General features: G+C 44.0%; 1 long non-coding RNA gene across 1 annotated transcript; it reads left to right on the forward strand.

Moving 5' to 3' along the window:
• The first annotated feature begins 2469 nt into the window (after nucleotides 1-2469).
• On the forward strand, nucleotides 2470-8379 carry LOC142591055 (uncharacterized). The gene is made up of 5 exons (XR_012830322.1): nucleotides 2470-2499; nucleotides 3535-3558; nucleotides 7392-7424; nucleotides 8189-8236; nucleotides 8346-8379. It is a non-coding gene; the product is annotated as an uncharacterized LOC142591055 (long non-coding RNA).
• The last annotated feature ends 3645 nt before the right edge of the window (nucleotides 8380-12024 follow it).

Raw genomic sequence — 12024 nt, forward strand, 5'->3', positions numbered from 1 at the left:
TTTGCTATTGAGTACATGAATGTTTAGTTCAATTACCTCTACTATTTGTTGAGCCAGAACCTGAACCAGAAAAGCCTGCGCCAGAAGAACCTATGCCTGAAGGTAATACATTTGTTTGCGCCATTCACAGAGCATAACTAATTTAATTTACGACTGCTTAGATGTTTCATAATCGGAGCATAAGGATTAGTAATTGTAGACTTTCTTTTTTTTTCTTTATGCGCAGAGTCTCAATCACCACCAACTGCGGGTAAGATTCTGAATCTGTGCTTATCCCGCGCATCGCAGTGTTTGGACAGCACACAAGAAACAAAAACATTATAATTCCTTGTATTTTATCAGTCAGAGTGGAGTAACAGTAGGCAACTGTTTTAAAAATTACCTCATTTTAGGCACCTACAACAATCCTAAGCTGACAACTGTGCTGTACAATGAAAACAGTGACAGCTCAGAACTTGCCAAAGATATCTAAATGGCAGAAAAAAAAGATGATACTCTCCGAGTTTTTATGATCAGGCAATATAATTGAAGATTTAAGGAAGAGCTAACACGATTACTCGTGTAGCGCACCCAATTTGAATTCATTCTACAGTGCCAACATGTTTAACCCATGATACAGTACGTTATCAAGTGATAAATTATCGTTTGTTTTGATCGCAAAACAAAGGTGCCAGGAGACGGCACCCACCTAAAGCATGTCATTTCTACCTGAAAACGAAGCAGCTTCACTTCGTCACAATAAACATACTTATCCATGGGAAAATAGGCAGTCGGCTTTGTTTGCTCATTCTTTATATCTGATATACACAAAGAAGAGAGGCACTCACACAAGTTGTGTTTTCGTTAAAGCTGCAGCCTTCATTACTGGAAAAAAGAGTATTTGCAGCACAAACAGCGGACCTAATGCACAAATGCACTTTTCTGCGCAAATGTTGAAAGCACTTATTTATTGTGTGGCACGGATGTCTTCAAAGTTCTTAATCTTTTTGCATCATGTCTAAAAAGTTTGCTTGTAATCTAATTATCCTTGTGCGACCATACTGCGAAAGTTAGTATAGAACTAGTATGTGGCAAATTATTGCTACCCCTTCTTTCGGGTAGATTTCGAGTTAAGAACTTGCCACATTTAGTATCGCCATGAATAGAGGAACTTGATAGTGCGTTATCTGTTCTAGTATGACAGGCACTAATAATAGTAATACGGAGGGGCACGTCTGCTTCATTAAAATGGTTACAGAAGTTTCGCAATTTATATTCCGACATGCGGCAGCAGCGCAAACTTTCGGCGACTCATCTCAATGCAAGTTCAAAGCTTGCGTGCATGTGATCCGGTGATCTGATTGGAGGCACAAACAGACATGGCTACCAGCATGGCTATACTTCCGGCTTGCAGCACGTAACGTCAGGAGTTCTACTACTTTATTTTGTTCCTCTATGCTATCGAACTCTTTATTTTCCATCCCCAAGAATTATAGTAAATTGTGAGTTCAGGTTGCCCTTTGGAAAGTTCCTATGCGCAAGTTGCAGAACGAGGCATCGCACAGCGCAGGGACACCACGTATCAGCAATGAAAAATTTATTGTTTGTGAAAGACTGCAAATGAAACCTTCCCGGCCGGATCGTCGATAACCAAGAGTTCTCTCTACGACTCTTACCACCATTCTCTACCACCTCTTTATTCTTATTGGAGATAACTTCTTGCTACTTCTCAAACATACTTGGGGCCAATCTTGCAATGTCATTAAGGCGAGCTTTTTGTGTCACTACGGTGCAATGGCGATAGAATGCGTGGGGTTTTACTGTTGTACAGAACAATTTTGTCAATATGTATTGCACGACAATGTTCGGGACACAATGCTGAAATCATATGTCGTGGTAAAAACGTCTACATTACTGTTTGTTGTTTTTCCTAAGTCAGCTTCAAGTATTTTTGTGTCCTACCTGGTATACTCTTGTAGTATTTGAATATCAAATTGTGGTTTTATCAGGGTGAGGAACTGTCCTAAAATGTGTTTTTATAAACTTCATCGGTATTTATACATTAGTCTTGCAAGTACTAAAAAATGTAAGTCATCAAAGTCACGTGTAAGAAATAAAAAAAATATTTTTTAGTAAAATGTTGGAACATGGCACTGCATAATAATTTCAGCCTTTTTTAAACCAGGAAGACGCGAGAGACATGCTTCTCAAGATAATAGTGCTCTCTAGACGCTCTCTAGTGCGTCTAGAGAGCGAAGTGACCTAATTATGTCTTGTTTAGTTGTAAAAGGAATCTGTCTTACACTTGCTTTCCATGGTCGTAACTTTTTCTAGACTCCGTGTCCAAAGAGCCTGTGAAAGAAGGTACGATGCAGTTTTTTTTATTTATACCTTGCAGAAACAGAGGAAAAGTTGAAATACATTTCGGAAGATAATTTGAATGAATGCGTAATAACATTCTTGTTCATATTGACATTCAAATTTTAGAGCCACCCGTAGAGCATGGCACCGCGGCCACAGGTAAGATTACGCTTTGCTCCTCGTTCCTGCCTTAAACAGTATGAAACTTGATCATTGAGCTTTTGGAGTAGAAATAAAGCAACGATTTATGGTAACTCTCGTCGATATGATATCAATGTTATAGAGTCAGCTCTATGGCGGTCGTTCTTGTGACGAGCATCGGCGTCCTTCGTATTCGATTGAACGAACAGAGCGAAGAATGGAAGCGAACGTGGAGCGTATCGGGAAATGAAAGACGGCTATAGCCAAGAGGATAGCGTATGAGGGGGGGGGAGGCATGAAGAAAGCGTGAGAAGGAACGCCTAGGGACGTGCAAGACAGGCTCTGTGGTGACGATAACTACGGGATGGTGTTATATCGCATGTATTAGGCACCCGTTCCCGCGGTGAACGTCGGCGTGCCTCGTCGGCGCAACCGAGCGAACGCCGCGCGCACGGGGAATGACAGGAAGGATAGTGAAGAGAGCACGATGGGGAAAGCGAAGGACGAGACTACAGTGAAAGCATGAGGCGGAAAGCGTAGGAAGAGGGTATGGCGAAAGGGTGAGGAGAAAAGCAAAAGACTGCAATAGCGAGGATTTTGCACGTAAAGCGGAGGAGGCGCCTTGAAGTCCCACCATATGGTGCTAACGTCGGCGCGGCTGCGACAGCGGTGGTGCCAGCCATCCGGGGGAAAGAAAAAAGTAGAACCAGAAGGCACGCCTTCGCGCAAAGCGCTCGCTGCAAGTGTTCCTCGGTAAAAATTACGGTTTTATTGGCCGGTCTATATATTTCGCCGCGCATTGCGGCTTTGCCAGTTGGCGCGGTGATCGGTGCAGTGCTTCAATGTATCGCAATATGAAAAGATGCAAGGAGCTGCGTTCAAATTTTTTGTTAGGGAGAATCGTAATCGTTTGTGAACTGCTCCAGAAGGTGCTGTGCACGCAGGTAAGACGGCTTTTCTCTTTATACATTGATTCCCTATTAAGACAGAATCAGAATTTTAAGTTTGTGGCACAATTCGTTCTTTATGACATTCATTTTTTACTCCGTACAGAGACGCCACAAGCATCAGACGAAGGTATGAATATTCTGCAGTGATTGTCTTTTGAATATGAGGTATAAAACGGCAAATAAATGCCTGAAATAGTTTTATCACCATACTCTGTTGTAGCCTCTGCAGTTCATGAAAAAAGTATTGTGGCGGAGCGAGTAAGAATGACCGCTAGCTTTGCTGCAGTCAATAAGCTTCTTCCGCGTTTGCCATGTGGCTGTGGAGAAGTGTTCGCCTGAAGATACACTTACATCCTTTAATTTGGTCCTCTAAGACAGAATACTTTTTTAATTTCAGAGGCCGAAAATTTCACTATAGCGTGTCGTGTTTTCTTTGTAGAGAGATTTCACAGTCCATGGTCTTTGCTGATGTGTCCTTCTGAGACTTGGACGTTTTGCTGGCGCAAAAGAAAGTCAGACACGCGTCCTTCGTACTCAGCTCAATTTGGAGACTGGGTGTCGGGTATCCCATCGAATATAAGGTTTTCCCGCCTTCAGCCATCCTCAATTGGCTTCGATTGGCTAGATTGTATCGCAGACTATTCTTTACTTACTGTTTTCGCTACGATGCGCGGTACAGCGGAAGTAGTATTACTAACTCACTCGGAAAGAAAGATATGACTCGTGATCGAGGCGCACATGTCTGCCGCACTCCCGTTTTCACTACAGGTGGTCACATAAGCCATGCCCTCGAGCCCTGGTGGGGGCGCCATGTACGCAAGGACTCCGTAACACTGTTGGTGCAGGATATGGCGATAATATTTAGGTCCAGCTGATAGGGAAGTCCCTGTGTGTGGTTATTCCTAGCAATTGTTAGCCGCCAGCTCCAAGGGTACCATTGCTGTGTCAACATCACATACTGCAAAAGGCCATACGCCGAATGGAGCGATGGACTGCGCGAAACTGCAGAAATTTAGTTCATAAGCAACACACGCGTAACTGCCGCTCTCCGAGTCCAAATTCATGCATTGCAAGCCATAAATGAATATAATGACTCTAAAGGGTACTGACAGCTGTCACTGAACATCAATTCAGTATCTTTTCTTCAGATAACGTCTATCAAGGTTGTGTATATTGTTTATCACGTTATTACGCAAAGTTTCACAGATATCATGACTGAATATTCCTTACTCAGAATAAGTATGACAACGTTTTATCGTGTAACACGTCACTCTCTACGCATCAATTTTCGTTTCTTAGGTATTAGTGCTCAGCAATCTATTTTCTGTAGCTTGACACTACCAATCTAGCAAGGTGTCAGCACCGTATTCCATCAACGCAATGGTATTGCCATTATGGCGGTGTATATTCGTTTATTTTCCTGCATGTCAATTTGCATGACGATGGTGATAACCATTCGCCACCGCTGGTACAAATTCTAAAAGGCGCCGTCTTCAAATAGTTCATTCTAAACACAACCTCAGTACCTTTTTAACCGCATAACTTTATTACACTGATGTTCAAAAGCTGTGAATACCTACGTGCCAAGTTATGTTTTTTTTCTTAGTATGTATTAAATTTTCCGCAGTATTTGGCCATTTTAATCTTCTCTAATGCGACGCCTGGTTTGCTAACGTTATATATATTTCGTCATTTTTCCTTAAGGCAGTTTAGTAGGAGTAATGCGCTTCCAGCAAATTTGTTGCTGTTTTGGGCTGTATCTAAGAATGAGCCGCACGAATAGAATAACTTTGCTGTAGTATAAGCAGATTTCCAAATGGAGTGAATACACTATTCGAAAGACCAAGGGGACCGCTGAAAATGTGTAAGATGGCCGACCTCTGCAGAGTGGCTGCTTTACTCTTCGTTATAGTTACCTGGTGACTTAGGGAGACAAAGTTTTGTTGCAAGACATGACAAAGCAAAGACATGTTCTGCAAGGCAAACATGTCACAGTCTCCTCGGGTAGGCAAAACAAAAACTCAACAAAGCTGCAACTAAAGAAGTTGCCGGACGAGAAAAACCAGAAAGCAGCCCTTTCATTGCTGGAACCACTGGTGCTTAGGAATTTCCAAAATGTAGCAAACAAATTAGGCAAGGATGAGCAAGGTGACGATAGGAATGCCATGGTAGGGCAGATTACAGCTAGTGAGTGTTGCGTGGAGATCGAGCATTTCTCAAGCACTGAGAAGTGTCCGGCGCTGTTGTTTGTGAAGTACGAGGATATCTACTTGCGTGTTGACGATGAATGCCACAAAAGCAGACAGTTTCTGACGCACCGTTGTGGACTGCCTGTTGTCTATTACATGCCACCATCGGTACACAATAATGACCCTGTAGCCTGCGCATGTTCGCTATCGGTATTCCACATGCTCGGTTTGTGTCTCTGGGACGTTTCTACATAAACGAACACTGCACTCAGCAGTGTATGCATGTCTGATCAGATTCAGGTGCCCATTTCACGACGTCGCTGATGCCAAGACACCCCTTGCACGTCTATATATATATATACAGTTATCTTTGCCAATGCCTCCACTTGGTCAGACTAAACGCCCCATGCAACAGGCGCGTCACATCCAGGAGGATCTTTGCGCCGGTTCTAGCTCTCTTGAATGCGTACTTATGCGAATGGCCATTACGATTTGGATTCACATATCTTGGAGCACATATACGCTAGAAGAATTCCTCCAACCAATACTTTGTAGAAACACGACTGCCTCTAACTTTTCAATAGAAACATACCCACTTACTGCAAATCAACAAAAATTTAATTATTTCATTTAGGGGATTGGGCAGCCGGCCGCGATAATTAATCTCACTTTGTGTCTCCCTAGCCACATAACCTATATGCACATGTGGTCCTCGCGTGCCTCCCTGTGCCAAACTTGAAGAAAACAATAAAGCTTAATTTCAAAAATCAAACTACTGGGTTTTACGTGACAAAGCCGCTTTCTGATTATGAGGCACGCCATAGTGGAGGACTCCAAAAATTTCGACCACCTGCGGTTCGTTAACGCGCACCTAAATATAAGCACACGGGTGTCTTCTCATTTCGGCCCCCATAGAAATGCCGCCGCCGTTCCCGGGATTCGATCCCGCAACCTTGTGCTCAGCAGTCCAACACTATAGGCACTGAACAACCACGGCGAAAATGTTAATTTTGAACACACCATATATTCGCAGCACGTAGCAAGATTAGAACCTGAGGTAACAACAGATAGATGCAGGCTCCTTAGCGCCATACATTCTTCCAGGTATTTCTTATTTTTGTTTGCTCACTTTATATATGGAAATCAATATTGATATTATTAGACAGTGCTGAAAAGAACTACAACAATACATGGTTTTTATAAATAAAATAAATGCATAACTGAGTTATGGAGTTACTGACCATAGCTCGCAGATAAGTGCGTATAACAACGGTCGTTGCAACAATCACAACAATAATCACAATAACAACAGCGCACGTTGACTCCCTTGCCCCCTCTCCCCCTTAGTAAAATGCTACCTATATATACTATGCCGAGCAAAGCGTACGTCGCCTTGAAAAAGACAAGTCCGCTTGCCGAAACGTTTTCTTCCGCTTCTACCTTCTCGTTTTGCTCAGCGAATAATAATGTCACTATTAACACCAGGCGCACGTGTTACCAGGCTTACAGAAACGTTACTTTTTCTGTTTCTTCTGTTTGGCTTAGAAAGCATATATATTTGCTGAAATATTTTATTATTAAGAAGTTATATGTGCGACTTTCCTCTTATACTAACCGTATGTTTTTTCGAGAAGCACCATTACAAGGAGAACAGGAAAAAGATATGATGAAACCCTTGAAATGCCTTGAGAACCAAGAACAGCAAAATTTCTACGCATAGTTACTATACCTGTGCATGACAATTCTCTCTCTTTGTGCACTTATCTTTCAGGTCAAACACCACCGGCAGCCCCTCCACTCGAAGGTGAGATAACGCATTGATTATCGGTTCTTCTAACAATACACATAACTGCAGGATTATTAGGCTTTTTGGTTATAGAAGTAAAATAACTTTCTAGCACTGTTCACAAATTGTGTCAAATTTCATCTCTCAAAGAGTACCAGGCGGAACTGTCCCCGAAGGTAAAATGACATTTTTTCTGATCCATTATTTAGCCAAAATTAAACAACTTGAATTAGCACTTCATGGTTGCGTACAAAATAAGTTCATGTGGTTCTGTTTGCTCCTTGCGAAGTTGAACGTTTTCGACAAGCCCCACAATAATTGGACGAAGAAAAGAAAACCCTAAAATGCAGCCTATGCTTCAGCAATAAACAAATTCGTATCAAGCTGTTTGACAAGAACTAACTATGTCAATTTGATTTTAACCATAGGCACTTTCAATGGCTGGTTATTATAAAATACCTTTTTGTGTTTTCATCCTTTCAGTTTTAGGATATGAATAAACATGTAGCAGCACCCACCTCGAGGACGTTGAGGAGAACGGTGGCTGGCTAGGAACAGGCCATTAGCTGGGAAGCGAAGAGGGCGCGTGTCACAGATCACGACTGGTCGGCGCGAGGTAGCTGAGAGACATATCCGCCGAAGAATGACCGGAAACTAGAGTCTTTTGCTTAGCAAAAATATACTCCTCTTAGAAACGCCAGAAACGAAATTACATCATTTATTATTAGCAAGACGTAAATCGGAATAATAATTTTTATTTCTACTTCCTTTTCAAATATCAGAGCCAGCGAACGAATCACCAGCGACCGAATCACCGGCAGTGGGATTAGGTATGATATGGCTATGTACATTATACGTTTTAAAAAATCCTGAAACAATTGCCTTAGTTTTAGAATAACTGTGCATAACACTTTTGTTTCCTTTCGCCTTGTTTACCAGAAACAACACCAGGAGCACAAGTTCCAACAGAAGGTGAGAACATGCTGTATTTGTCCACTTTTGCCTAATAAATACGATACTAGAAATACTGTTTCCTGTCGAAACGCTATAATAAGTCATCTTTTTCGCATGATGTGACATCATTATTTTTCGAACGCCTGCAGTAACTGGATACAAAGTTAAGGAGAGTTTCTTCGGGGCATTATGATTAGCCGAGCCTTAAGAAAATTACCACTTCTGTCTCTAGTATAAAGTACCGACCACGTGTGGCACTGATCCTGCGTGGTGGCGTTTGCATTTATTCCTAGGAGCAGCAGCATCAGCAGCAGCACCAACACCAAGCGAAGGTGATATTTTATTCTCGTGTTCATTCCATACTTTTGTTAAAATAAACAATTTTGTTTTCAAAGAAAGTTTGCAATTTTTTTTTGGAATGCGTTACCTGGGGGGGGGGGGGGCGTTCAGGCGTACGCTGGCCGAATTAGGACCGCATAACGGCATGAGGAGTCAAATCCATGGGCCGATTCCGGAGATAGTGCAATATCTGGTCGACCGACCTGCAGCGGAGGTGCAGGCTTCAAGAACTCCACTAACATACCAAAGTTTTATATATTAAGCCCAATTACAACTCCACAAATTCGGTGTTCTAAAGTACAATCCATCCATCCATCCATCCATCCGTCCATCCATCCATCATCTATCTATCTATCTATCTATCTATCTATCTATCTATCTATCTATCTATCTATCTATCTATCTATCTATCTATCTATCTATCTATCTATCTATCTATCTATCTATCTATCTATCTATCTATCTATCTATCTATCTATCATTTCTTTTAACTCCTGTTCGACCCTTAATAACGAGAGGGGGAAAGAGTGGCGACATGTCGCCACTCTTTCCCCCTCTCGTAGGTCACGTACACAGGCGCTGCAGCGCCTGTGTACGTGACCTGCGCCCGTTGTTATGACGTCATGCGCGTCGAAGATGCCGGGTCGGTTGCAGCAGCCGTTGCGGGAGATTCAGAGGAGCTCCGGGGACCGCAGATGCGCTTGTGTCGGCGCAGTGTGGTGCTGTATGAAAAAATTCATGATTTCATAATGTATACAGCCCAGGTATTTAGCCCAAACAGCTTTGCCGGTATATCCTCCCTATATACACTCCAAGAATTTTTTATTTTTTTATCTAGGCAATGTATACATTTCCTAATATTCCGAATTATAATGTTTGTAGACTGCAATATTCAATACAGAAGGAAAAATTGTCTAGTATGGAATACGAGGGAGAAGGCATCTGTAATACGTCTGACTGGGCTTCGTAACCAAACAAAACACACAACACTGCAAGCAGGTTACAGTACAATGTGTGTTATGTACGATGTAGTACATACTAGATGGCTAGCGTAACATGCAACTAAAACAGGATACATGAAAATGGAAGTAATCTACAATGGAAATCTTGCAACGATTGTAACAAGCAAGCAAATACTGACAAAAAGTTTTGCGTTCATGTTCACGTGTCCCCGTTCAGCAATTTAACACTTTGCTCTCCAGGGAAAGACACGTAATCTGCTCTTAGGTACGTAATATGTTCGTTATGAACACAAACTTAACGGACCCAATCATTTCAAAATATAGGTAGCTTTCAAGCTTTGAGGCAAAACTGGGCAGGAAGGAAAAAGCTTCGGCAGTGAAACAAAAAGCAATGTCTTTCATTACAGAAGACAAAAACATTGCGAATGACTCATTCTATCAAATCACCATCATCTGGTGAAATCGAAAATGTGCAATTTTTATTTGCACTTGCCCGTAATGAGCAAGACCTTTACTTTGATAAGCATTCATAATTTATGAGGCTTCTTGAGGCCAGAGGCAACGCAATGTGTTTGCTTCGTTTTGTTCACCCTCCTTATCAAATGAGCGTTGTGACATCGAGTGTTCATGGTCATCTAAAGGGATTTGTTCATGTTTAACTGCGCGCGCGTGGCATCATGCTCCTAACTGTTCTTTTCTGTGAGCGGAAACTTTCTGTAGCCTATACGACCGTCACAAATATGAACCCTATCTTGTGTAGCTGTGAATACGTTGTATTTATTGCGAGACTAACTTTCTTGAATCGTTTCGTTTTTAAATAATGAACATATGATTTAACTTGGGCTAAAAACTACAAAATATTCAAATGCTGCGAAGCTGTGTGTGTGTGTAGTGACTTTTGAAGGAGAGGAAGACAGAAGTGCAGTGCCGTAACTGTCTCTCAGAGGAGGACACCTCAACAGCACTGCACAGGGAAAGAGGAGTGGGGAGAAAAAGATCAGGGAGAGAAGAAAAAGAAGGCGGAAAAAATAACAAGAAAGTTGAAGCAATGCAGGGCTTACAGCCGCGCTCTCAGCTGCGTTTCACAACGAAAGTGAAGCAGAGCAAGAAGCACTTTCTTGACAATGGAAGGGTGGGCTGCCGGAAAGAGAAGTGCTCCCTCCGAGTTGCAGGTCAGTCCCACACGACGGTATGATGCAGAGAGTGCAGTGCGCTAAACATCGAAGGCCGGGCAGCGGAGCAGAAGGTGCTCAAGCGTTTTCTCCTCGCCGCAGTCCAAGCTGGCGCGGCTGCCTCTTCCGTGCAATCTGTGCATTCTGGCGGCCGTGTTGTAGCAGCCGACGCGCAGCCGAAGGAGGAACGAGTGGTCCCAGCGGGAGAGACCCGCGCGGGGGAGGAGGCGAGGAGGCGTACCTGCAGCAACGCGCAGATCCGGGTGCTGCGCGCGGAGGAGGTGCAGTATCGCCGTCTTGGCCACGTCGAAACGGGTGACGGAGCTGGCGAGGGGGAAGCGAGTCGAGGGAGCTTGCTTCGCGAGGGCGTCAGCCGCTTCGTTCCCGGGCAGGCCGACGTGCGCGGGGACCCACTGCAATGCCAAATCGCAGCCCTGAATTGCGAGATGGCGCAGTTTTGATCCCACGCGCTGCACAAGCGGAAGACCGGCATAGTCCTTCCTCAGCATGCACAGAGCCGCACGCGAGTCCGACAGTATCGCGGCAGACGAGACACCACACTGCTGAAAAGCACCAGGTATCCGACTTCGTGGCTGCTTGCCGCGTACTCGAGCGTAGCGACAACGTCCACGAGAGAATCAGCTGTCGAGCGCAGTCGGCGGAATCCGCTTTGTTCAGTGGCAAAGCAGTCTAGGGCGGAGGCAATCCATTCAAGGCGGTGCAAAGTTATGGACTCCATTGTTTTGCGAGGTACCGAGGTTAGCGATAGTGGGCGATAGGAGTTGATGTTCGAGGCTGGTTTGTCGCGCTTCAGAATGGGAACGACGATCGCCTCTTTCCAGTCGCAGGAATGACGCCGCTGCGCTAGACCGAGTTGAAGACCTCGAGAAGTGACGGAAGCTGAGCTGCGTCAATTTTCCTCAGGACTTGATGAGTAACGCCGTCGGAACCGGTAGTGGAGCGACGTTTGCGTCTGTTCAAGACGATGTGCAACTCGCTGAGCGTGAACTCACCAGAACTCAGCACTTCTACATGCTCCAGAATGGCGCTCGTTGGGAAATAGCGCATAGGAGCGAGGCGTTCAACCATGTTGTGTGGCGGAAGTTCGACGGCGGCTGTGACAGGGCACACAGACGGCGGAGCGAACGTATCCGCGAAGAGTTCGGCTAATTTCTCGGCACTCAAGCCCCG

This window comes from Dermacentor variabilis, chromosome 8, assembly GCF_050947875.1.
Source record: "Dermacentor variabilis isolate Ectoservices chromosome 8, ASM5094787v1, whole genome shotgun sequence".
Taxonomy (NCBI): domain Eukaryota; kingdom Metazoa; phylum Arthropoda; class Arachnida; order Ixodida; family Ixodidae; genus Dermacentor; species Dermacentor variabilis.